This window comes from Hemicordylus capensis, chromosome 2, assembly GCF_027244095.1.
Source record: "Hemicordylus capensis ecotype Gifberg chromosome 2, rHemCap1.1.pri, whole genome shotgun sequence".
Lineage (NCBI taxonomy): Eukaryota > Metazoa > Chordata > Lepidosauria > Squamata > Cordylidae > Hemicordylus > Hemicordylus capensis.
The window spans coordinates 57,515,048-57,538,553 of NC_069658.1; positions in this window are offsets into that span (position 1 = coordinate 57,515,048).

The window sequence follows — 23,506 nt, forward strand, 5'->3', positions numbered from 1 at the left end:
AACCCATGAAGTACAGGGTTTTGTTGTTCTAGAGGTGTTCTGAAAGTAGATTCTCTAGTAGCATATGAGAGTGGATTCATGGTTTTTCATTAAAAATCTCATTTGCTACCACAGAATCTAAACTCAACACCTCAGAAACAACAAAGCCCAGTACCGCAAATGGGTTAGCAATCCAGGGGGGTGGTTGGCACCCTCTGTGCACTACACTACCACTCGGTTCGGGTCATCCCAGTGCCCCCCAGGTGGAGTTATAGGGCTGCTGAAACCTCCATTATTCCATATAGGGAAAATCTTAAAGATGTGTAAACCTCAAAAATTCCTAAGAAATCAGCCCTTTGCCCTATTTGGAATCTAGGTGCACCACCTTTGGGGCACTGCCACCCAACCCACTGTTTTGCCCTTGAAGCCCCACATAAACAAGTTGAAAGAGTGAAGAGAATGATGAACAACAAGGACACTTAATTTTTTGGCACAGTTATTTGAGAATTTTGCAGCGGATTGCCTGTCCTTGTGGCACTAGCAAAGTAGCACAACCCATTTGTGGATTCAAGCAATCTTTCAATAAAAACACTCTTACCCCATGGAACAGTGACCATAGGTCATTTGAGATAGCAAGATAGACCAATGAACTGCCTTAATACTATGGAACAACTTCAAATGTTCATTTAACTGAAGTGGAGTGAGCCATAGCCCAAACAAATTAGCCTACTGTTCAGAATTGTTGAGATTTATCATCACTGCATTTAAGAAAGTGCAAAACCATGGATCATGGTTACAAGAAAGAGAGAAGCAACTAAGATTCCTGGGGATGTCAATAGACTGACCGGGATATTCCCCACCCCCCTCCTTTTGTCTCCTGTAGTCCCATGTGGATGACCTGTCCCTGCAATGGCAAAAGTTGTGAACCACTGTCTTAGACATCATGCCCCACCAAATTACATTGTGGCCTAAATTACATTAGACTGCTCAACTTGGGCAACAAAACTTAGACACCAGTATAACTCATAAAAATCAGAAGAAAAACAAAATAGTTCTTCAAAAGACCCCTGAACAAGTCAAGAGATTCTTTCTAAACCTTTGGAAAGAAAAACCTGTGTAATTTCAGAACTTTCCTAACCAGCTTCTCGAAAAGCTTCTCCACACAATTTATACTATGGCTTCTAGCAAGAGCTTTGGAATTGCATTGAGCTCCCAAGGTTATTTGGGTATTTCTGTCTCAAAATGCTGTCTTCCAAATCCCTTTGCCAGGTCAGTTTGCATTTCAATCACACTGAATACAACACATACTTAACTAAACCATTCATGAGCTTTTTGCATATCTTATCTTCTGCTAATCACTCAGTGCCTCATCTGGAGTGGAGAGAGTCAGAGAAGTCAATTTCAATTGCAATGCTTTCCCAAAGAACAAAGCATTCTGTCCAAAACACAGTCATTTCGATTTTGAAACAAAAATCTCTGTTTTTTAATTCTTGATTTTGTCTTGGTTACAAAACCTCTGAAATTGCCATTTTCGGGCACAAAATGTTTTGTACCTGAATCAAAATGCACAAGCCTAGCCTGAACTCGAGTGCCGGCAGCCAGGCAGCCAGGAAGGAAGGAAAGAGGGTGGCCAGTGCTGGCCAGTGCTGCCCATCACAGCTCTGCCCAGCTTTTGGCTCCTCAGACTTTGTAATGGAGGTAGGATGTGATTTCCTTTTTGTGGTTATTCCCCCCTCCTCCCGGATATTTAGGGATTGGCTTGCCATAGAGCTTTAATATAAGGTGTGGGGGATGTAGGGCAGTTTGAAATGACTCTGAATATTTAATTCAGAGATTGAGGAATTTGCTGGTTTAAAATAGTTTTTTTAATTAAAAAAACCCTATTTTTACCAAAGTACTTCCAACCTGATATGGAAGAATCTGCCCTTTGCCTTCATAAAACGTTTTTCAGCCCCAGCCTTTAGATCACCTGGAATGACTGGGCACAGGGCTTTGGTTTTGAGCAGAGAGATGTGTGAGGATTAAAATTGAAGTGGATTGGACAAATGGTTGGTTTTTAATATTTTTAAAAAATTTAAAAACCTCCAAAAAAAAAAAAGAAGTCCTATAAGTGGCTTGTTTCATGACAAAAAATTACAAAGTCCTTTAGGTTTCAGTGAAATGCACTTCCAGCTAAATGTGGTAATATTTAATGCCTGAGGCTGCAATGCTGTACACACTTACCTGGAAACAAACTGTACTGAATTTGTTACAATTTATGAGAAAACATACATAGGATCACATCGCATGGTTAAAAGTCTCCTTTGTTAATCAGCAGTGAGGGGCCCATTTTAAAATCTCGTCTCCAGGCCCACTCCAACCTTGCTACACCCCTGGGCCGTAGATTTTGGTCCTTGAATTTGTCTCCTATACTATTAATTCTTCCTTCCTTGAAATATCTGTAATTTGTTCCAGATAAACATGATCCACATCCTCACTCAATGGTAGAATGGTGTTCTGTACTAGAACTACAACTACAAGGTTGTCTTTATTTCCTTCTCTGTGGCGCTTTCCAGCTTAGCCACTCAACAATGGCAATCACATTCAAAATGTAAATAGCAAAGTGCCCAGCAGGGGAAGCAGTCTCGCAAAAACTAACAACCTGAAAAAAACCAGCAACTTTTTAATGCCAGTTATACAATGTTATAGCACAATATATCACAGTGATTAAATTCAAAACAAGGCATTGGAAATATGAACGGCGCCCTGCTGTCAGTGTGGGGGTGGTTGGCACCCTCTTTGCACTAGACCACCACTCACTCTGGGCCACCCCAGCACCCCACAAGTGGCTTTAAGGTTTTTCTCCATAGGGAAGAATGGAGGTTTCAGCAGCCCCATAACTGCACTTGGGGGGGGGGTGCTGGGGTGGCCCAGAGCGAGGGTGCCAACCACCTCCATAGGTTGCTAACCCATGGGGTACTGGGTTTTGTTTTTTCTGAAGTGTTCTGAGTGTAGATTCTTTGGTAGCATATAAGATTTTCGATGACAAACTATGAATCCACTCTCATTGCTAACCTTAAAGACATATAAACTTCAAAAATCACTTAAAAATCAGTCCTTTGCCCAATTCCTTTCAAATAATTCTGATAGCTACCTGGCCCCCCTTGGGCACTACCACCCACCACACTCTGCTCTTGGACACCCCTTTCCCCCAACGTGAAGCTATACATTTGCTGACACCTCCATGCTTCTTTATGGAGAAAAACCTTAAAGTCGCGTAAACTTCAAAAATCACTTAAAAATCAGCCTTTTGCCCAATTCCTTTCAAATAATTCTGATAGCTTCCTTGCCCACCTTGGGAACTACCACCCACCACACTCCGCTCTAGGACACCCCTTTCTCCCTGACGTGAAGCTATACATTTGCTGCAATCCTCATTATTCTCTATGAGGAATTCCAAAATAATTTTAAAATTCACCAATAATCAGAGGAGTGTCTGATTGCCTTGGAACTTCGTGGATAGTAGGAACCCCTGGTTTTCTATCACCCACCCCACTTTTGTGCCCCTGGGTGCTCCACAATAGGGGATACGGGCTGGTTCGGGTCCTATTATACCCTATGAGAAAAATAATTAAAAATATTTCAAATATTCATAAAAAATCATAGGGGTGTCTGATTGCTTCAGGGTTTGAATGGTTGTTGGCACTCATGGGTGCTCCACAATAAGGAATAATGGGTTGGTTGGAGTCCCATTATATCCTATGAGAAAAATAAAAATAATTTTCAAAAATTCATTAAAAATTTTACGAGTGTCTGATTGCTTTGGGGTTTGGGTGGCAGGTACCCCTGGGTGCCAGCTACCATCCTACCAATTTTTGGGTGTCTGAACTGGTTAGAATCAGTTCAAACCAGTTCAAATTAGGTTCAAGCAAAACCAAAACCGAACCACCTCCTCCTGGTTCGAACCTGGTTCGAATACGAACTGAACCAGGCAAACTGTTTTTGTGCACATCCCTAATTGCAGGGTCTAATCTAGAAAGCTCCCATGAATTGTTTAGCCCCTGGGTTACCATGTTTGCCCTCTTGGATTCCTATAAATGTGTACAAACCTTTGACAAATAATGCTGCTACTCCTCTGTTGTATCTAACCTTTTCAAACAAATAGCCTTCAATTGCTACATTCCAATCCTGGGACTCACTCCACCAAGTTTCAGTTATACCGATCAAGTTTTATTTACTTTCTGGTATTAGGTGTTCAAGCTCATTTTGTTTATTTTCTTTACTCTGTGCATTAGTGTACAGACATCACAAACCATAGATATGGTGCTTGCATGTCTTCCCTGCTGTGTTATTGTGGGGTTTTATTTTATTTTTATTTTATTTATTGTTGCATTTAGATACCACCTTTTGTTAAAAGACAACCCCAAGGCGGTTTACAAAAGTTAAAACATACAATAAAAAGGCAATAAAAATATTAAGCTTAAAAATATAAAACAAACCAAATTTAAAATCTATAAAATACATGCATAAAAACAATACAACAGGTAAAAAGGGTTTGCTAGACAGCTACACACACACCAGTTTCTCCTGAGTCCTCAGGTCTCTATGTCTAGCACTTACCTTTTTACTTACCTTCAAGCTTTTGTCTCTGCTCCCCACCACCACCGGATTTAGTTTAAAGCAGGAGTGTAGTTAGAGGAGAGGGGGCCCGTGTTCACTTCTCTCCTGGAAGCCCCTTGGAGTGAGGGAGATAACGAAGAAAATAGGGAAGAGTGAAGATGGGAGGCCCTCAGGAGCTGGGAGGCCCTCAAGACACCGGGTTCTTTGAACCCATCTACTCAATTATAACTACACCCCTGGATTAAAGCCCTCTCTTGATCATGTTTAACAGGTTTCTGCCAAACACATTTCCAAGTCCTCATGAGGTACATCCCATCTTATGATGAATGATAAGTGGCTGAGGCTTTTTGTCCTCAAATGGTTAGCTAGTGAAGTGTACATGGGAAGGAGAGCTGGTCTTGTGGTAGCAGGCATGAATTGTCCCCTTTGCTAAGCAGGGTCTGCCCTGGTTGCATTTGAACGGGAGACTACATGTGAGCACTGTAGGATGGTCCACTTAGGGGATGTTGCCACTCTGGGAAAGAGCATCTGCATGCTTTCATGCAGAAGGTTCCATGTTCCCTCCCAGGCTTCTCCAAGATAGGGCTGAGAGAGATTCTTGCCTGCAACCTTAGAGAAGCCACTGCCAGTCTGTGTAGACAATACTGAGCTAGATGGACCAATGGTCTGACTCAGTAAAAGGCAGCTTCCTATGTGCCTATGTTCCAGCTCAAGTAGATAGACCTTGGAGAATTTGAGGGTTTCCCTTAGGAGTGTGGTAATAAAGATTGCCAGGTTACCTATTTCAGGCCGCTTTGGAACCCAAATATTTCAGGCCACTCTGGAACCTTCAGCACCCTTCCAAGTACACTAACTTGGCTCTGGCCTTTTTATTTTCTGCTTGGAGCACAATTATGAGTCCATGGTTGCACTTTTTTACCTTCCACCAGCATGGACAAGCAGGACTCAGCCTCCACTGTATACACATGCATTTTGTCTACACTTGATTGCAGCATCCCCATGCAGCATGTTTAGGATATCACCTTTGACAGTGGCGGGTCAGCATTGTCTGTACCAGCAACAAAAACAAATATTTATATACCATTTTTAAACAAATGTTTCCAAAGTAATTTACATAGAGAAATAGCAAAAAAATAAATAAGATGGATCCCTGTCCTCAAGGGGCTCGCAACCTAAAAATAAACATGATAGACCCCAGCAACAGTCACTGGAGGAATGCTGTGCTGGGGTTGGATAGGGCCAGTTACTCTCCCCCTACTAAATAAAGAATCACCACGTTAAAAGGTGCCTCTTTGCTCAGTTAGCAGGGGCTATCACCCAGGTCTCCCAACAAATCAGGGGAGAAAAGATACCATGATATAGGACCAGGCCATGGAGTCACTGCTCCTTTCCCTCCATTAGGGGATGTGAGGACTCATCCACATCCTCACTTTTGACTACTTCTCATCCCTGATCACCTCAAGTGTTGAAAAGGTGAACAGTCTCTGAAAAGCAAAATTTGTTGGCTGAAATGTGGAAGGTGTCAAGAGAAATCAACTGATCACATCACTTTCTTGGCTGGAACTGGAAATCCCATCTTGAATAACTCTTATAAATGTGAAACTTAAAAGCTGAATTTCACTTTTGGCATGGGCTATAGAAAACAGTCTCTTCATTTTTCAAGGAAACATTTCTATTAAATCATACACACACAATTAAGCATATATCAGGCATGACAAGCTATGCCAACTCAAGCATGTTAGTCGTGTAAAAAAGCCAGTGGTGCAAATGTCTGTTGTCACCCAAGGATCTGGTTCTCAGCATGAAAATCTGGTCACCTCCTCACCAGGTCCTCACTGGCACCTTTTCAATTTGGGCCTGCACTGGGTCAAGATCTTGCTGTTCTGGGAAAAGGAGAAAGTATCCTCCTGCGTATGCAGGTAACTTTGTCTGCAGATGACTGTGGATGGGAAATGAAAATAAAGAGAGGTTTCTTAAATCTAGTATTTGATAGATAAAGCCTATTAGAGTCTTCACAGTCCTTTGTAGGCCAAGGGCTTTTCACAATCAACCCCTATCTCCCATCATATTAACCAGATACTTCATTTCTTCTCCTTCTTTTAGCCCTCCTATCTCCACTGAACATACTGGCTGCTTTCGGACATAGCATGGAACCGTGAGTTGACAAACCTGAGGTTAATACTTGAACTCAGAAATCATCCCACAGATGATCTTCCAACCCGGGTCAGGCAACCTCCAGTTTCAAGGCCACGGAGCCCCTCTCTCTTCCTTGTCCAACGAGGCTGTATCCCAGCAAGCTCTGTATCACTCATGTTGCCAGACTGTGGGCAAGGCGTCAGCCCATCAGCAGCTAGGGGCCACAGTCTTCAAGGGGGCATGTCCAGTATGACCACACAGGGAAAGGGCATATAAACCCTTTAAAATGGCATTTAAACCCTTTCCCTCACAACACTTGCACCACTGCCCTCACAAGACAGCGAGTCTCACACAAACACGATTCTTGGTAACAGGGGTATAGAGAGGGGCACTATTTATCTGTTACTCCAGGAACTGATCGTGATGACTTCCTAGGAAGGAATATGTATATGAGGGCAGGCAAAAGATCCTGGGGTCTGTTCCACTGTGACAAAGGATGCTATTGTGATGGCAGACCTGGTCAAAGTAGTCCAGAACCCCCAATACACTCATGCCCCCATGACAGCTTGCTGGCTGAGGATAGGTCCTCTCATGAGAGGGCCAGTCCACTGGGGAGGACCAGAGGTTCCATGAGCTTCGGGTCTCCATCAGACAGCGCCCTCATGAGTTAAGCCATAGGTGGCCCTGCTGATGTGGGCCTCCCGATATATCTGTTTAAAAATAGAACTCGTACTCCTCACCTTCCCCTCTGCATTCAACCCCTACAGACTTCCAAGGAGTCCAGGCCACTGCATACAATACAATACAATGAATATTTATGTACTGCTTTTCAACACAAGTTCCCAAAGCAGTTTACATAGATAACCCCTGCTAACCTGGCAAACAGGCACCTTTTAATGTGGTGATTCCCTTTTATTTAGGAGGGGGAGAGTAACTGGCCCTATCCACCCCCAGCACAGTACCTCCAGTGACTGTTGCTGGTGTCTATTCTATGTTTCTTTTTAGTCTGTGAGCCCTATGGGGACAGGGATCCATCTTATTTATCTATTATTTCTCTGTGTAAACCACCCTGAGCCATTTTTGGAAGGATGGTATAGAAATTGAATAAATAATAAACAAACAAACAAATAAAATGGCTCCCTGTCCACAAAGGGCTCACAATCTAAAAAAGAAACAAAAGATAGACACCAGCAACAGTCACTGAAGGGATATGTGCTGGGGATGGATAGGTACAGTGGTTCTCCCCCGTTAAATAAAGAGAATCACCACTTTTAAAAGGTTCTCTTTGCTCAGTTAGCAGGAGAATCTGTCCATGTGTCCATCCATTTCCCTGTGGGCTCAGTCTGGCAAGATCAGGGATTGCTCCTAGTACACGCTTGGTGTTGACAGCCCTCCGGCCTGCACACATGTCTCTGTGGCCTGCCATTCTCACAAGAGAGCAGTCCTTGGGAGAAGGGAGCAGTCCTTGGGATAATGTCACACATTATAAGTGATCTAGCCCCAAAACATCATCCCAGTGTACCCCAAGATGGCTATTCTCATGCCAGAGACTGCATATTTGCACCCAAGGAGAAGGGGCTGGGCCTCCCTTCCCCTACAAATTAGTACAAAAAAATAGAGCAGAGCCACTCAAGAATTCCAGGGGTTGCCTTTCAATCGAGATCCCGGGTATCACTCCCCTTGCATGTGTTCTCTTTGTCGGGAAACAATGGTTTATGGTGCCACTGGGACTCCATGTGTTTGTGCAAATACCTCTTTATCACTTGATTTGTGGAGACCCCTCCACAAAGTGCCCGTAATCCTGGACACCCCGGGAGGAACATGAGGCACAGTGGAACACAGGAATCCCCCAATGTGGCTTTTCCCTTTGACATGCTTTGAACCTTGGAATGCAGCCTGTTGTGGACACAGTGGGGGGGTGGGGCAAGTGCTGAGAGAGGCAGCCAGTGAGAAACTCAGCAAGCGTAGAGCTGGCATGTTTCTGGGTTTGTCTGAGCCACCCTCTTTATGGTTTTGGCAGCAGCCACAGCACAAAACCCAGGTTACATTGGTGGCAAAATTCAGGCGACACAATGCCGCCTTCAAACCTCAGGTTGGAACAGCAAAACTCACTACAAACTGAAGGTTCAGATTACAATTTTGGCTCGAAAACCCTGGGTCACTTTGGTGATGAACTCATGGTTTCACACATTTGGACAAACACAAAATGGAACCTCTGGCTTGTTTGCTTCCGGTTTGGCATGTGCGAAGGCGGCCACTGAAATTTTTGCCAAGTCTGTTCTGTTTTCTCTTTTTTGATAGTGGATTGTGGGATAGTGACACTAAACCCCTACTTCATCCATGATGCTCTGTGGATGCCCCTGGAGAGTTACCGTGAAAAACTACTTATCTCTCTCCTTCTCCCCTCCCTACTGTAGTTAGGATCCTACAGTATCCTGCTCCCCCACAACTGGCTACCACCAATCTTAGGAATGGCAGAGGTAATAATAAATGCACTCATAAACATGAAATATTTGTGTAAACCTTTTCCCCACAATTATCCATGATTATGAGCTTTGTTTCTTCTCCTCTGTAATGTGGGCTTTCTTCTGTCTCATATGCAACTTAAAACTCAGAAAGGCTTAACTTCCAATTCTTCTTGCAGTTTGGAGAACGTGCAACCTTCCAAACTGCCCTAACATTTTTCTATAATATTGCCTCAGTCCATACTGAAGCTAGAGCACTTTTTTTCCAAATCCAGACAAATATAGGAAATGGCTCAGAGTCCATACTTGCCAGACAAACAGGGAAACTGAAATCCCCACTTTTCATTTTATAGTACATGTTGAAGTACCTCAGATCTGATCCTGAGCAGAGCCTGCATGTATTTTAAAGGGAAAGTGGTTGTAGGAGTAGTACGTGCTTGTTTAACATAAGGAAGAATTCTGGAGCTCAAAAGCTTGCTGACTATTGCTGACATTTTAGTCAGTCCTAATAAAAGCACTACCCTCCTTTAGATTCCACCCCCACCCCCCGCCAACTGAACCAACACAACTACTTTGGATTTTTCAAAAGAACTCTAATCTAAGATGGTCCATTATCAACCTGATTACTCTCTGGACTGGCATCTAAAATGTGAGGTAGTGGCATATGATTATATCCTTCACACATACAACCTGTATTTGTGTGAGAAAGCACCACACTAGAATGGGCTTCTATGCTTCTGCAGTTCCATGTGAAGGGGACCTAAAACCATTTTATTCCCAGTGTATTCACACACACACACACACACACACACACAGGCAAACATGACATGACACACACATTTTCCCTATATCTTCCAAACAATTTGGTGCCGCCCGCTTTCAAAAGCAGGATTCTCTTTTTAGAAAGTTCATTGGTTCCCTTTCCCCAATGCCAATTCCTCTGCCCCTGTATTTAACATGCAGCTAATAGGAAGTAAGCTACTATTTCCTATTAATTTCTGTCCCAGATTTTAAAAATGCAATTGCTAATTCTTTTTGGCTTACTTTTTCCAATCAGTTACAGAAGCTTTGAACAATATAACATTTCAAGTACATCGTGGTGCCTAATGAATTACAGACCTCTTGATTAATGGCACTTGTTCAGCATCACATCAATGGACTATGAAATGTAAAAGAACGGAGGGGGTGGGGTGGAGAAATGGTGTTTCTGCCTGGTGTGTTTTCTCCTGTGAGACAGGCCAGGCATAATCAAAGCTGATTTTTTTTTTATTACCTTTTCTTCTGTTCATCTGGTGGTGTGTTTTTTATTCTACAAGTGTGCATTTCTGTCTTGGGCTGGTGCTCACTATCAGAGCCTTTATCATTCAAGTGGCTTGCTGCGGCTTCTGCTGAAGCGTCAGTCCTGAGCACTGACTGTTGCAATCAGTAAACCTCAATCCTGGAGCCTGGCATGCAGTGTGAGGAAGTGGGGAGGAGAAGGGGGGGACAGGAGGAGGAGGAGAAGCTGAAAGCATCCGACATTGGTCAGAACCACCGTCAAATAACCAAGCAGCAGTGTATCTATCATAAAGCCTCCAGTGAATTGCAGCTGACGGAAGGCATTCTTCACTCTGCCATATCAGAGTTTATGTATTTTACTAACCTTATTTCATTGGGTTGAAGCAATGGAGTTTATGGGGGCCCCAGTCTTCCTCTGGTCTAAAATAAATTCATTCCAAGTTTTATATCAGAGCTTGACAATAGCTTTTGGGCCAAATGTGTATTGCTATTGCTTCTATTACTTATGGATCAAAGAGGGCACTGGGTGTTTGTCAAGAAAGAAAGTGGACAGTGGCAATACTAGTCATCTCCTCGGTTACATTCTCACAGGTAGTTTATACCATTGCCATTTGGCATTGTCAATACTATCGGCAATCAGCTATCTTTGCCCTCTAATTCCCCACCCCCACTCCATCTTCTGGTAGAAGCTAATGGCATTGATTTCAGAATCCATGGCATTGGTTTTGGGGGTAGGGGTGGGAGGAGACAGAAGGGATAAATCTAGACCCACCTTTAGACATTTTTCAGTTCACCTATGATGTGGTTTCTGATTCATGAAATTCACTCGGTGACTGGGCCAGACTCTTATCTCTCAGCCTAACCTGCCTCACAGGGTTGTTGTGGAGATAAACATATAAATCTAACCATGTGCACTGCTCTGGGTTCCTTGGAGGAAGAGTAGGATATACAGAGATCGAGATCCAATACATCTGAAGAATGGCCACAATTCAGAGATGTGGCATATATGTATAAAGTTTCCTGTGATCAGATGATCATTGCTGCTTAACAGTGTCAATCACTTTGTTGCATTGTGTGTGACAGAGGGTGAGCTTCAGTAGCCCACACCACACACAAAGAGACTGATGTTTACAATGAGATGAAGAGACTGATGAAGAGACAGAATTCACAACGTCAGCTTTCCAACTGGAGTTGTAAGTTGGATTCCTGACCAGATCTAGAGATGAAAGTTGAGTATGTGTTCTAACAGTTGGATATGAGGATGTGGACCTAAGAACCATGCACACAACATCTCTCTGAGTGTGTCACTCTCAATCAGGTGATGTGTAGTCATAAGGCTGTCCAGATATGCACATCGCCAGCCCATATAAGGCTATTTATATATGCACATTGCCCCAAACTGGGGCAGAAATCTAACATCATGTTTTAAAATCAAACTGCAGCCAACAGCTTGCTTCCATGAATAGATGATAAATTTAATAAAAGTGTGTCCAAAGGAAACACTTCCATTCATAACACAGCACTCAGGCTCACCTGTACAGTGGACTTACCTTAAATTTTCCTTGAGGCCAACTAATGTCCTTTTGGAATTCTCGCATTAAGAAGCTTTTGGTGAAGATTTAGGCTGCTGTGAGGGCCACACCATACAGTACAATAAAAGAGTCATTGGTTTAAATCCACATCTGCCTCAAAGACATTTGACGTGGGAGGTGGAGCCAAAGGTACACATGGGTGGGAAAACACCCTCAGATGTTTTCTCCGGCGATAAGCGCTGAAACTGGGAACATGGGGAAAAGGCATGTGGGGAAGAGGGAAAGACTACTGGGAAGTAAGTGGTGGGTTCAATGAGAATGCAGCTCCCCTCATTTGCACGTGCTTAGCTTTAAAAATCAGACACTCCCACTATCACTCTGTTGTATATGTAAGTGGGCATACCCTGGTTTAAACGACTGAGCCTACCACTGTCGTGTCTAGTTTATTGTGTTCTTATCTATTAGACTATGTTTTAGGATCCCAACAACATGTCCTCCAAAGGCAGAGGTTTTCATCAGGTTGACGCCTCCATCATAGAAATAAAGAACAAAAAACTAGGTTATTTTTTTAAGAGTATCAGCATTTAATGGTGTTGTTCATATAGAACATATTGAAGCATTTTTAAATTGGTGTTCATTTAGGTTTGGAGGGCACACCAATCAACACTGGATTGAAGAACCAAACCAGAAGTGACGTGCAATTACACTTATCTTTCTCCTGACTTTTTTTAAAAAAAACAACAAACAGCTTTGAGCAGCTGAGAGTTTGAACTGAAGGGGGGATGAGGAGGGGATACTTAACCCTTTCGCTTCCAGCTGTTTTCTTGCTCAAAATCAGCCAACCGCAAGCTCCTTTATGTCACTTGTATTTTTCATGGTGTGGGGGAGCTGCTGGGAGGACAATTTGGAGCAGATAAACAACTTGAGTGAAAAGGTTTAAGAAGCCCCCTCCCCACTCTCATCCCACCCAAGGCTGTTGTGGTGTTGTTGTTAAATCCTAGCTTTACATATGTGCTGACGGGTCAAAAGTTGCAGTGACTAACCAGGAAAAAGAGCTTACGGTCATTCTGGATAGCTCAGTAAAAATGTTGATTCAGTGTGTTGCAGTGGGGCAGAAAGCAGATTCCATGATGGGGAAAGGACTGAACATAAAATGGAGAGCATAGAAATACTCTATATAAATCCATGGTGCCGTCACATTTGGAATACTGTGGTGCTTGGCTCACCTCAAAAAGGACATTGTAAACCTGGGAAAGATACAGAAAAGGGAAACCATCAGGGGTTGGATCTTTATAGCATAAAGACCATAGCATCTTTCCTATGGAGAAAGGCAGACATGTTTGGGAATACTTAAATTAGAAAAAAATAGAAAAAAATAAGTATTATGAAACTATGAATAGTATAGAAAATATATAGAGGGAAGAATTTCCCCCTCTTGAAGGCACCCAATGAAACTGATTGGCAGGAGATTCAGAATGGTCCAAAGAAAGGGGCTGACATACTGCACATCATCTATATAATTAATTCTCTTAGCCGGCAGGCATGTCCAGGATTTGGCGGCGGAACTCTCACGACACGCTGCAAGAGTTCCGGCAAGAGGCCCGGCTGAGAGAGGAGGGAGGAGGAGAGGGGGAAGAATGTGGCGGCGGGCGGAGGAGTGGGGGAGAGAAAAGCAGCGGCGGGGACGGCGGGCGGGCGGGGAGAGAAAAGCGGTGGTGGGCAGGCGGGCGGAGGGGGAAAGAGAAAAGAGGCAGCGGCAGGTGGGCGGTGGGGCCCTTTTTGGCTGCCTGCTGCCAGGTGAGGCTCTGTGTGGGGAGAGGAATGGGGGGGAGGGCTGAAGAGTGTGGGGCTGGAGGGAAGGGGAAGAGAGGAGAGACCAGGGCAGGAGGGAGAGGGAGGGGAAAACAGCCGGCCCCAAAGTGCTGCACAGATGCTCTGTGCGGGTTGGCTAGTTATATTTATTATATATAAAAGTCATGCAAATGCAAATATTGCCCAAACAGAGCTGTGTGACAGTACAGCCATTCTATATAAAGCAGGCCTGCTCAACTTAGGCCCCTCAGTTGTTTTTGGACTAAAGTAAAGTTGTGCCATCAAGTCAGTGTCAACTCCTGGTGACCACAGAGCCCTGTGGTTGTCTTTGGTAGAATACAGCAGGGGGTTACCATTGCCACCTCCCACGCAGTATGAGATGATGAAGGTTTGTTAGGCACTGGGATACATTATAGGGCAAGCAAGGCCTGTACAAAAAGGACAGGCTGCACTTGAACCAAGATGGAACCAGACTGCTGGCACTTAAAATCAAGAAGGTTGCAGAGCTGCTTTTTAAATGATGCCTGGGGAATAGCCAACAGAAGCTGGGCAGTATCTGGTACGGCAAATGCCATCCTTTAAAGTGCGAGGGTGCAAAGGATTAAGATAAAACAGAAGGAGACAGAGCAGAATCACATAAAGAGCAGAGAGAAGGCTGTGCCAGCTGGTCAAAGAGTAAAAAAAAAAGATAGCACACATCAGGTGAGAGATTCACTGTATAGGTGCTTATATGCCAATGCCAGAAGACTCTGAGCCAAGATGGATGAGCTGGAGTGCTTGGTTGCTAACACAAAAATAGATATAATGGGTAGGGATGTGCTAAACGTTTCGGGGACAGAACGATCTGTACTCGAAACAGCTGATTTCGGGTGATTTGTTCCTGAAACGAATCACCCTCCTAGCCATCCAAAATGTTTTGGAGCTGAAACTAATCACCCTCGTTTTGGCTCTGAATTATCTGTTGTTTCGGCCCTCCATTTTGTGGCCGATAAAGTGCTTCTTCCCCCCTCTGCATTTTGAGCAATGATGTCTATTCAAATTTCCCGCCTTTTGCCTCCCATTGACTTCAATTAAAAAAGGTCAGATCTGATGAATTTTGGGTCCCAGGGCCAAAAGAGTGGGGTGGGGTGGGAGTGCCTAATGGGTGGAGGCTACCACCCAGATTTCAGAGGGATTGGGCAAACTTCTGCTTTTTGGTAAATTGTTGAAGTTTTAGTGTCTTTGGGGCAGATTTGGGGCATAAAGTAGGATCTGGGGCAGAAGAGTTGGGTAGGAGTGGCAGTGCCTAATGGGTGGAGGCTACCACCCAAATTTCAGAGGGATTGGGCAAAGGGCTGATTTTTGGCGAATTGTTGAAGTTTACGCGTCTTTAAGGTTTTTCACCATAAGGTATAATGGAGGTGTATCGCTTCACATTGGGGGTGCTGGGGTGGCCCAGAGCGAGTGGTGGTGTAGTGCACATAGGGTGCCAACCACCCCCATGGGTATCTAACCCATGGGGTACAGGGTTCTGTTGATTCTGAGGTGTTCTGAGTGTAGATTCTCTGATAGCAAATGAGATTTTCAGTACAAACCATGAATCCACTCTCATTTGCTATCAGAGAATTCACACTCAGAACACCTCAGAAACAACAGAACCCTGTACCTCACTACACCACCACTCGCTCTGGGCCACCCCATCACCCCTCCAAGTACAGTTATGGGGCTGCTGAAACCTCCCCCCCTCCCCCCCGAAGTGAAGCGATACACCTTCCATTATACCTTAATGGGGGGAAACCTTAAAGATGCGTAAACTTCAACAATTCACCAAAAATCATCCCTTTGTACAATCCATCTTCAATTTGGGTAGTAGCCTCCACCATTAGGAACTATCACCCCACCCCACTCTTCTGCCCCAGATCCCACTTTATGCCCCAAATTGCCCCAAAGACACTAAAACTTGAACAATTCACCAAAAATCAGCCCTTTGCCCAATCCCTCTGCAATTTGGGTGGTAGCCTCCACCCATTAGGAATTACCACCCCACCCCACTCTTTTGGCCCTGGGGCCCCTTTTCTTGAACTGAATTGATTCAGATTTGGATTAATTTGGATCCGAATCGAATCCCGCTTGATTTGGATGGGTCAGATTTGGACCCAAAAACGAATTGGGTTGTTTCAATTCGGATCTGAATTGAAACACCGAAAATCCGAATTGCATACCCCTAATAGTGGGCATAACAGAAACCTGGTAGAACAGTGAGAACCAATGAGACACTATTATCCCTGTATATAAACTCTATAGAAAGGACAGGGAGTGGCGCATTGGAAGTGGAGTTGCACTATATGTTAAAGAAGGGATGGAATCTAACAGAAAACCTAGGTGAACCAGAGTCTTCCATAGAAACACTGTAGGTGACAATACAAGGCCTGATAGGCAATTTGCTACTGGGGACGTGCTATCGCCCTCCGGATCAAAATGCTGACAGTGACTGGGAGTTGCAGGAGGAAATCAGGGAGGCTTTAAAGGAGAGGCAGAGCAGTAATAATGGGTGACTTCAATTACCCAGACATAGACTGAATAAATTCACAGTCAGGTAATGACAAAGAGGTCAGATTTCTAGATACGCTGAATGACTGTGCCCTAGAACAGTTGCTCTTGGAACCAACCATAGAGAAGGGGGCCTTGAACTTAATCCTGAGTGGCACCCAGGACCTGGTGCAAGATGTCAGTGTCATTGACCCTTTAGGGAACAGTGACCATTGTGTGATCAAATTCAGCATACATGCAGGGACAGAATCACCAAGGAAGTCTAAAACAGACACTTTGAATTTCAGAATAGGAAACTTCTCCAAAATGAGGAGCATGGTGAAAAGAAAGTTGAAAGGGAAAATCAGGAGAGTCACTACGCTCCAGAATGCATGGAATTTACTCAAAATCACAATACTAGTAGCCCAGTTAGATTGTATACCCAAAAGGAGGAAAGGTACCACTAAGTCCAAAAGGATCCCAGCATGACTAACAGGTAATGTCAAGAAAACCATAAAAGGGAAGAAGACTTCCTTCTGAAATTGGAAGGCCTGCCCAAATGAGGAGAACGGAAAGAAACACAAACTCTGGCAAAAGAAATGCAAGGTGACAATAAAGGAGGCGAAAAGATAGTTTGAGGAACATTTAGCTAAAAGCATCAAGGGGAATAACAAAAACTTCTTTAAATACATCAGAAGCAGGAAACCTGCCAGGGAGGCAGTTGGACCATTAGATAATGAGGGAGTGAAAGGGATTATTAAGGGGGATATGGAGGTTGAAGTTAAGTTAAATGAGTTATTTGCATCTGTCTTCATGGCAGAGGATACTGAGCATATACCTGTTCCTGAACCAGGCTTTTTAGGGATGGAGGCTAAAGAACTGCATCAGATAGAAGTGATACGAGATGATGTTCTAAACTGTCTGGAAAAACTCAAAACTAGCAAATCGTCAGGGCCGGCTGGCATCCAACCAAGAGTCCTCAAAGAACTCAAATGTGAAATTGCCGACCTCCTTGCTAAAATAGATAACTTATCCCTGAAATCAGGCTCTGTACCTGAGGACTGAAAAGTAGCAAATGTAACACTGATTTTCAAAAAGGGATCCAGGGGAGATCTAGGAAATTACAGGCCGGTTAGCTTAACATCTGTTCCAGGCAAATTGATGGAAAGCATCCTCAAGGATAAAATTGTAAAGCACATAGAACAACAGGCCCTGCTGGGAGAGAACCAGCATGGCTTCTGCAAAGGTAAATCTCGCCTCACAAACTTTTTGGAGTTCTTTGAGAGTGTCAACAAGTGTGTGGATCAAGGTGATCCAGTTGACATAGTATACCTGGACTTCCAAAAAGCTTTCGACAAAGTTCCTCATCAAAGACTCCTGAGAAAACTTAGCAGTCATGAGATAAGGGGACAAGTCCCTGTGTGGATTGCTAACTGGTTGAAGGACAGGAAAGAGAGGGTAGGTATAAATGGAGGGTTTTCACAATGGAGGGAAGTAAGAAGTGGGGTCTCCCAGGGACCGGTGCTTTTAAACGTGTTCATAAATCATCTAGAAGTAAGGGGAAAGCAGCGAGGTGGCCAGATTTGCAGATGCTACCAAACTCTTTCGGGTAGTGAAATCCAAAACAGATTGTGAGCAGCTCCAAAAGGATCTCTCCAAACTGGGGGAGTGGGCGACAAAATGGCGAATACGGTTCCATGTTGGCAAGTGTAAAGTGATGCACATTGCGATGAAAAGCCCCAACTTCATGTATACGTTGATGGGATCTGAGCTTTCAGTGACTGACCAGGAGAGGGATCTTGGGGTTGTGGTGGACAACTCATTGAAAGTGTCAACTCAATCTGTGGCAGCTTTGAAAAAGGCCAGTTCCATGCTAGGGATCATTAGGAAGAGGATTGAAAATAAAACTGCTAATATTATAATGCCCTTATACAAACATTGGTGTGGCCACACTTGGAGTACTGTGTACAATTCTGGTCACCACATCTAAAAAAGGACATTGTAGAAGTGGAAAAAGTGCAGAAGAGGAAAACCAAGATGATCAGGGGCCTAGAGCACCTTTCTTATGAGGCAATGCTACAACACCTAGGGCTATTTGGTTTAGAAAAAAGACGACTGTGGGGAGACATGATAGAGGTCTATAAAATCATGCATGGTGTGGAGAAAGTGGATAGAGAGAAATTTTTCTCCCTCTCACTTAACACTAGAACCAGGGGTCATCCCATGAAACTGATTGCCAGGAAATCTAGGACTAACAATCAGAAGTATTTTTTTCACACAACACATAATCAAGTTGTGGAATTCTCTGCCACAAGATGTGGTGACAGCCAACAACCTGGATGGCTTTAAGAGGGGTTTGGATAACTTCATGGAGGAGAGGTCTATCAACGGCTACTGGTTGGAGGGCTGTAGGCCACCTCCAGCCTCAAAGGCAGGATGCCTCTGAATACCAGTTGTAGGGGAGTAACAGCAGGAGGGAGGGCATGCCCTCAACTCCTGCCTGTAGGCTTCCAGCGGCATCTGGTGGGCCACTGTGTGAAACAGGATGCTGGACTAGATGGGCCATGGACCTGATCCAGCAGTGCTGTTCTTATGCCTTTCAGTATCTTCTTACATCGCTGCTGCCCAATATAGGTGTTTCCCATAGTCTGGGAAACATACAAGTGTCGATTCAAACCAGCAACTTCTTGCTACCTAGGCAAGTTTCTTCCCTGCTGTGCCAGTAGGTGGCTCTACAACTTCCATAATCCCCAGCCTCAGTGGCCAATAGCCAGAGATTACGTAGGCCAACATCTACAGGAGGGCTGAATTTGAACAGCCCTGATATAAAGGCTGCACTGTCGGACAACTCCCTTGGTGCAATGGTTGCGCGTGCACAAATGTTACATCCACTGTGTGCTTAACATTGCCCAATTTGTCCGCCAGTACTTCTTTAGACAATGCATAGTTAATTTTTAATATTCAGGAACAGAAGACATGGTGACGGTCAGTAGTTTATGGGCTTGAAAAGGAAATTAGACACATGCATGAAGGACAGATCTATCCGTGGTTATTAGGGATGATAGCTAAACTTAGTGTCCAGCTTCAGACACAATCAGTGGCATGCACACCTTTTGCTGAGCAGTGCTCTATTATCCTACCACGAACAGAAAGAGCATTGCCTTCACACAAGGCATTTTTGCAGAAGGAGAAGCTCCTTCCGTTCATAGAGGGAGCCTTTGCTGGCTGAGTATTAATCTGGAAGCCACCTAGTATTTCTCTAAATGCCAGTTGATGGTGGATAAACAGCGTGGGAATGCTGCTGCCTTCATATTCCTGCCCTGGCCTTTCCAGAAGCATCTGAATAGCCACTGCTGGAAATAGGATTTATTTGTTATTTTATTTATGAGTTTGTTTATTTAAAAGATTTATATCCCATTTTTCCAACAATGTTCACGGTGGCTTACAGACAATTTAAAACAATCCATCACCATAATAAATTTTGTATAGAACCTTAAAAACAAACAAACCCAGCAATCAAAAACAAATGGCACATTTCAAATCCTACATTCTATAGTCTACGATGCTGGAGAGGGGCCTAGCTAGGGGAGAAGGGGCCCGTATTCACCCCTCTCCCCAGCAGCCCCTCAGAGTGAGGGAGATAATGAAGAAAATAGGGAGGGGTGGAGTTGGGGGCCCTCAGGAACTAGGGGGGCCTGGGTTCCTTGAACTCATCCACTCAATTATAGCTACACCCCTGATGCTGTAGATGGGCCCTTGGTAGGATCCAGTTTTGTTTTGTTTTGTTTATTTAGAATATTTATACCCTGCTCCTCCAGTACACTACTACTCAGGGCGGCTTACAATATTAATAAAATAGAATGTAAAATAAAAATCTAATAAAGTTAAACAAATTTAATTTAAACAAGTTAAAAGACCAGGCTAAAACGACATTTAAAATTACAATTTTCCCCAAAAAGTTTCAAATTAAAAGTTATTTAAAAAGCGAAAAATGGAAAATGTTTTATGTGATGTGTTATAAGAACATAGGTTCTTATGTTAAATGTGGGAGCAAATTGCCAGCCATGGGATTCTATTAAAGCAGCATTATTTAACAATCCATAATAGGGTTTGACAAAAATGAATTACAGTTGCTGCTGGTGGTAAATGGTCTCCTTTTACATTGCACAGGATGGTAGCAGATTGCACTTTTACAATAGCAACAAAAATTTGCTTTAGCAGATAATAGAATAACTGGCTTTATAAGAGCTGGTCTGTACTAAAAATAAAACCCTTGTCAAGGAAACAAGCTACAACAACCTGGTTGAACAAGTTATAACATGGTTTTATTTTGTAGTATAGATGGGACCTTGGCTGCATTGTATATGCAGACTTAAAGGTCAAGGTACCATCTGCACAACACAATGAGACAGTGTTGTAACTGAGTCCCTTGGCGCAGCTGTATTTTTTTGTAAAGCAGAACCCTCAATGCACTGGATGCTACAGATCACACAGCCTATTTTCTCTTTTTTCATTCAAACGCACGCGCGTGCACAGACACGCACAGACACACGTACACAGTGCCCTGAGGACATCTCTAGGGAATCATGCTTCTCCATTTACTGTAATAGGAAGTGCTTTGATTTAATGACAAAGTCATTGTCTGTCAAAATTGAGGGATCTAAGGAATCACAGTTAACTTTCCACAAGTAATAAAAAAAATGTGTTTCAAAGGGAGGCAAGGGAACAACCCAGGTCATTAATCTCATTAGGCGCTGGGAGGGGGAAATTCATCACATTATCTGCAAATTTAACTTATGGAGATTTTTTTCGTTTCCTCTTGTTAAAGTGCTTGATGTTTAGAGTACTTGAAGTTGCATGTCTCTATAAATAGAGAAAAGCATGCTTGCTTCATCAAAAAGACGAATCAAGATAAAGAATGAGAATACTGACCTTTATAATGGAAGTACATTTAAGCTAATCAGCTTTCAGATATAGGCTTAAGGCAGTGGACACAGTGCTCTTCCCATGCACCTCTCTGAAGAAGAAGAGGGGGGAATGGACCCATCATCACTTTTTATCCTAGGGCCTACTCCAACCTTGCTATTCCCCTGGCTGACATCCAGACTAATGCAGTGTGTGTGCAGTGAACACACAGTACATGCTATGGGAGAGGGACACATTTTGTTGATCTTTCCTCTGAAGCTGACTGTGACTCCCAAAAATATGTCCCTGAGGGCTAAGTGATCCACAGGGACATATTTTTGGAAGTCACAGTTGCCTTCAGAGGGAAGGGGAGATGAGCAAAAATCACCCCTCCCCTATAGCATGTGCTGTGTGTTCACTGCACATGCATGTCATTAGTCTGGATGTTGGTAAAATAGAGTTTATCAGCAAAAGAACAGCAGGTCCTTGCTCTGAGGAGCTTACTGTGGGATGGAAAAGAAGGAAGGGAGGATGATGGGGGGGTGGGTAAAGATGTAAATATGAGTTCACTTACACATAGTTAAGGTTAGTTTCAGCAGGGGGTAAGCTGAGTCAAAAGCTTAATGGAAAATGTAGGTTTTGAGGAGGGAGTGAAGGAACAGAGTGAGAAGAAGGCAGCAAGTAGATGTTCTGGGAGGGAGCTCTGGGAATTAGAAGAATCAAGGGAGAAAGATCAGAATCTTTTAAGAGAGCAGGAAACCTTCAGAGGGCTGAGGAGATGAAGTAGTAATGGATACAGGCAGAGATATAACAGTATATGGGACAACAAGTGGTGATATAACAGTATATGGGACAACAAGTGGTGTGGGACAAAACCATGATGGAGGACTTTTAAGGCAAGGATGAAGAGTTTGGGCTCAATCAAGAACAAGAACAGCTCTCTATATGCCCTCACCATTCTTACATGGCATCCAGAGAGAATATTATCAACCAAAGATTGTTATTAGTGGACACAAGGAATAAATTAGTTGATAAGATGCAAAGGAAAGGCCAGTGTCAGGGATCAGCATCACTGGCCAACTGCTGAGAGCCCAGGGCCATCAGAGGGCTCATTGCTGATTGCTGAGGTCACCCCTGTGCCCATAGCCTTCATATTGTGATGGTGGAGCATTCAATGGGGCTAACTCAAGTAGGAAAGGGCTTAGAAAGGGCATAGATCCCCCTAAAACCCGACCTTAGCTCTGTTTGATGGATCTAATCAACCAGTAAGCTCCTCCATGGAATCAGCCAAAAGAGAAAGTTCCAGTTCCAGTCCCAGTTCACCTTTCTGATATCCTGTTTCTAATGGTGTCCATTCCTGATGCTTGAGGTGAAGAGGGGATTTTTATGGGGCAATGCCTCCCTGATTTGATGAGACTATTAATGAAACATGAGATTAAAGGTCACCCTACAGTCCCCTTCATCCAACTCCATGAGGATCTTTGTTCCCAGAACTATTTTGAGGACACACTTTTCTGGTAGTGAAAGGACATTACTTTGAGGACTCCGATAGTGAAAAAACAAGAGTGAAAAACCAGGTGGACTCCACTCCGTCATCTGGAGAAGCTCTTCCATTAGGCCACCTTGGGCAAACTTGAGTCAGGATTTGACAGAATTTCTTTAAAATGAATACTGCGATGTCATAAATTGGATCTTCCTAATTTATTAAAATCTCTTCTGGACTTTAAAGGATTTTCCCCCCTCCAGGCCCTAATCACATCATCCCTTCCAAATTTAATTCCTTTAATGCTAAATGACATACTAGGCTTGTGTGAAAAAGAGCTTGCTGCCTTTGGTGTTTTACTTTTGAAATGCCTATTGGAGCTTCACAATATTCCATCTTATTCAGTGTTACTAGATTATTACTGAAGCAGACAAAAATTTCTAGTCACCTTGTTGGCCCTTTGCAGGGGAAAATCAATAGTAAATGTAGGATATAATACATTGATTAGGGCCTGCTCAAATATCGCAAAAAGATCCAAGCAAGCTTTTGAGTGCACCAGAACTGTTCATCAGCCAATTTTTTAAAGCATAAAACAAAAATTAAAGTGAGGGGAGTTTGCCCAGTTCAAATTTCATGGCAAACTTTGAGTCCCAACAAAGCAGATAATCCCTCAATATAGAAAGAAAGAAAGAAAGAAAGAAAGAAAGAAAGAAAGAAAGAAAGAAAGAAAGAAAGAAAGAAAGAAAGAAAGAAAGTTAGTTTGTGGTGTTTTAAAGAAACTTTTCCAGAGCAGTATAAATCTAGTACTC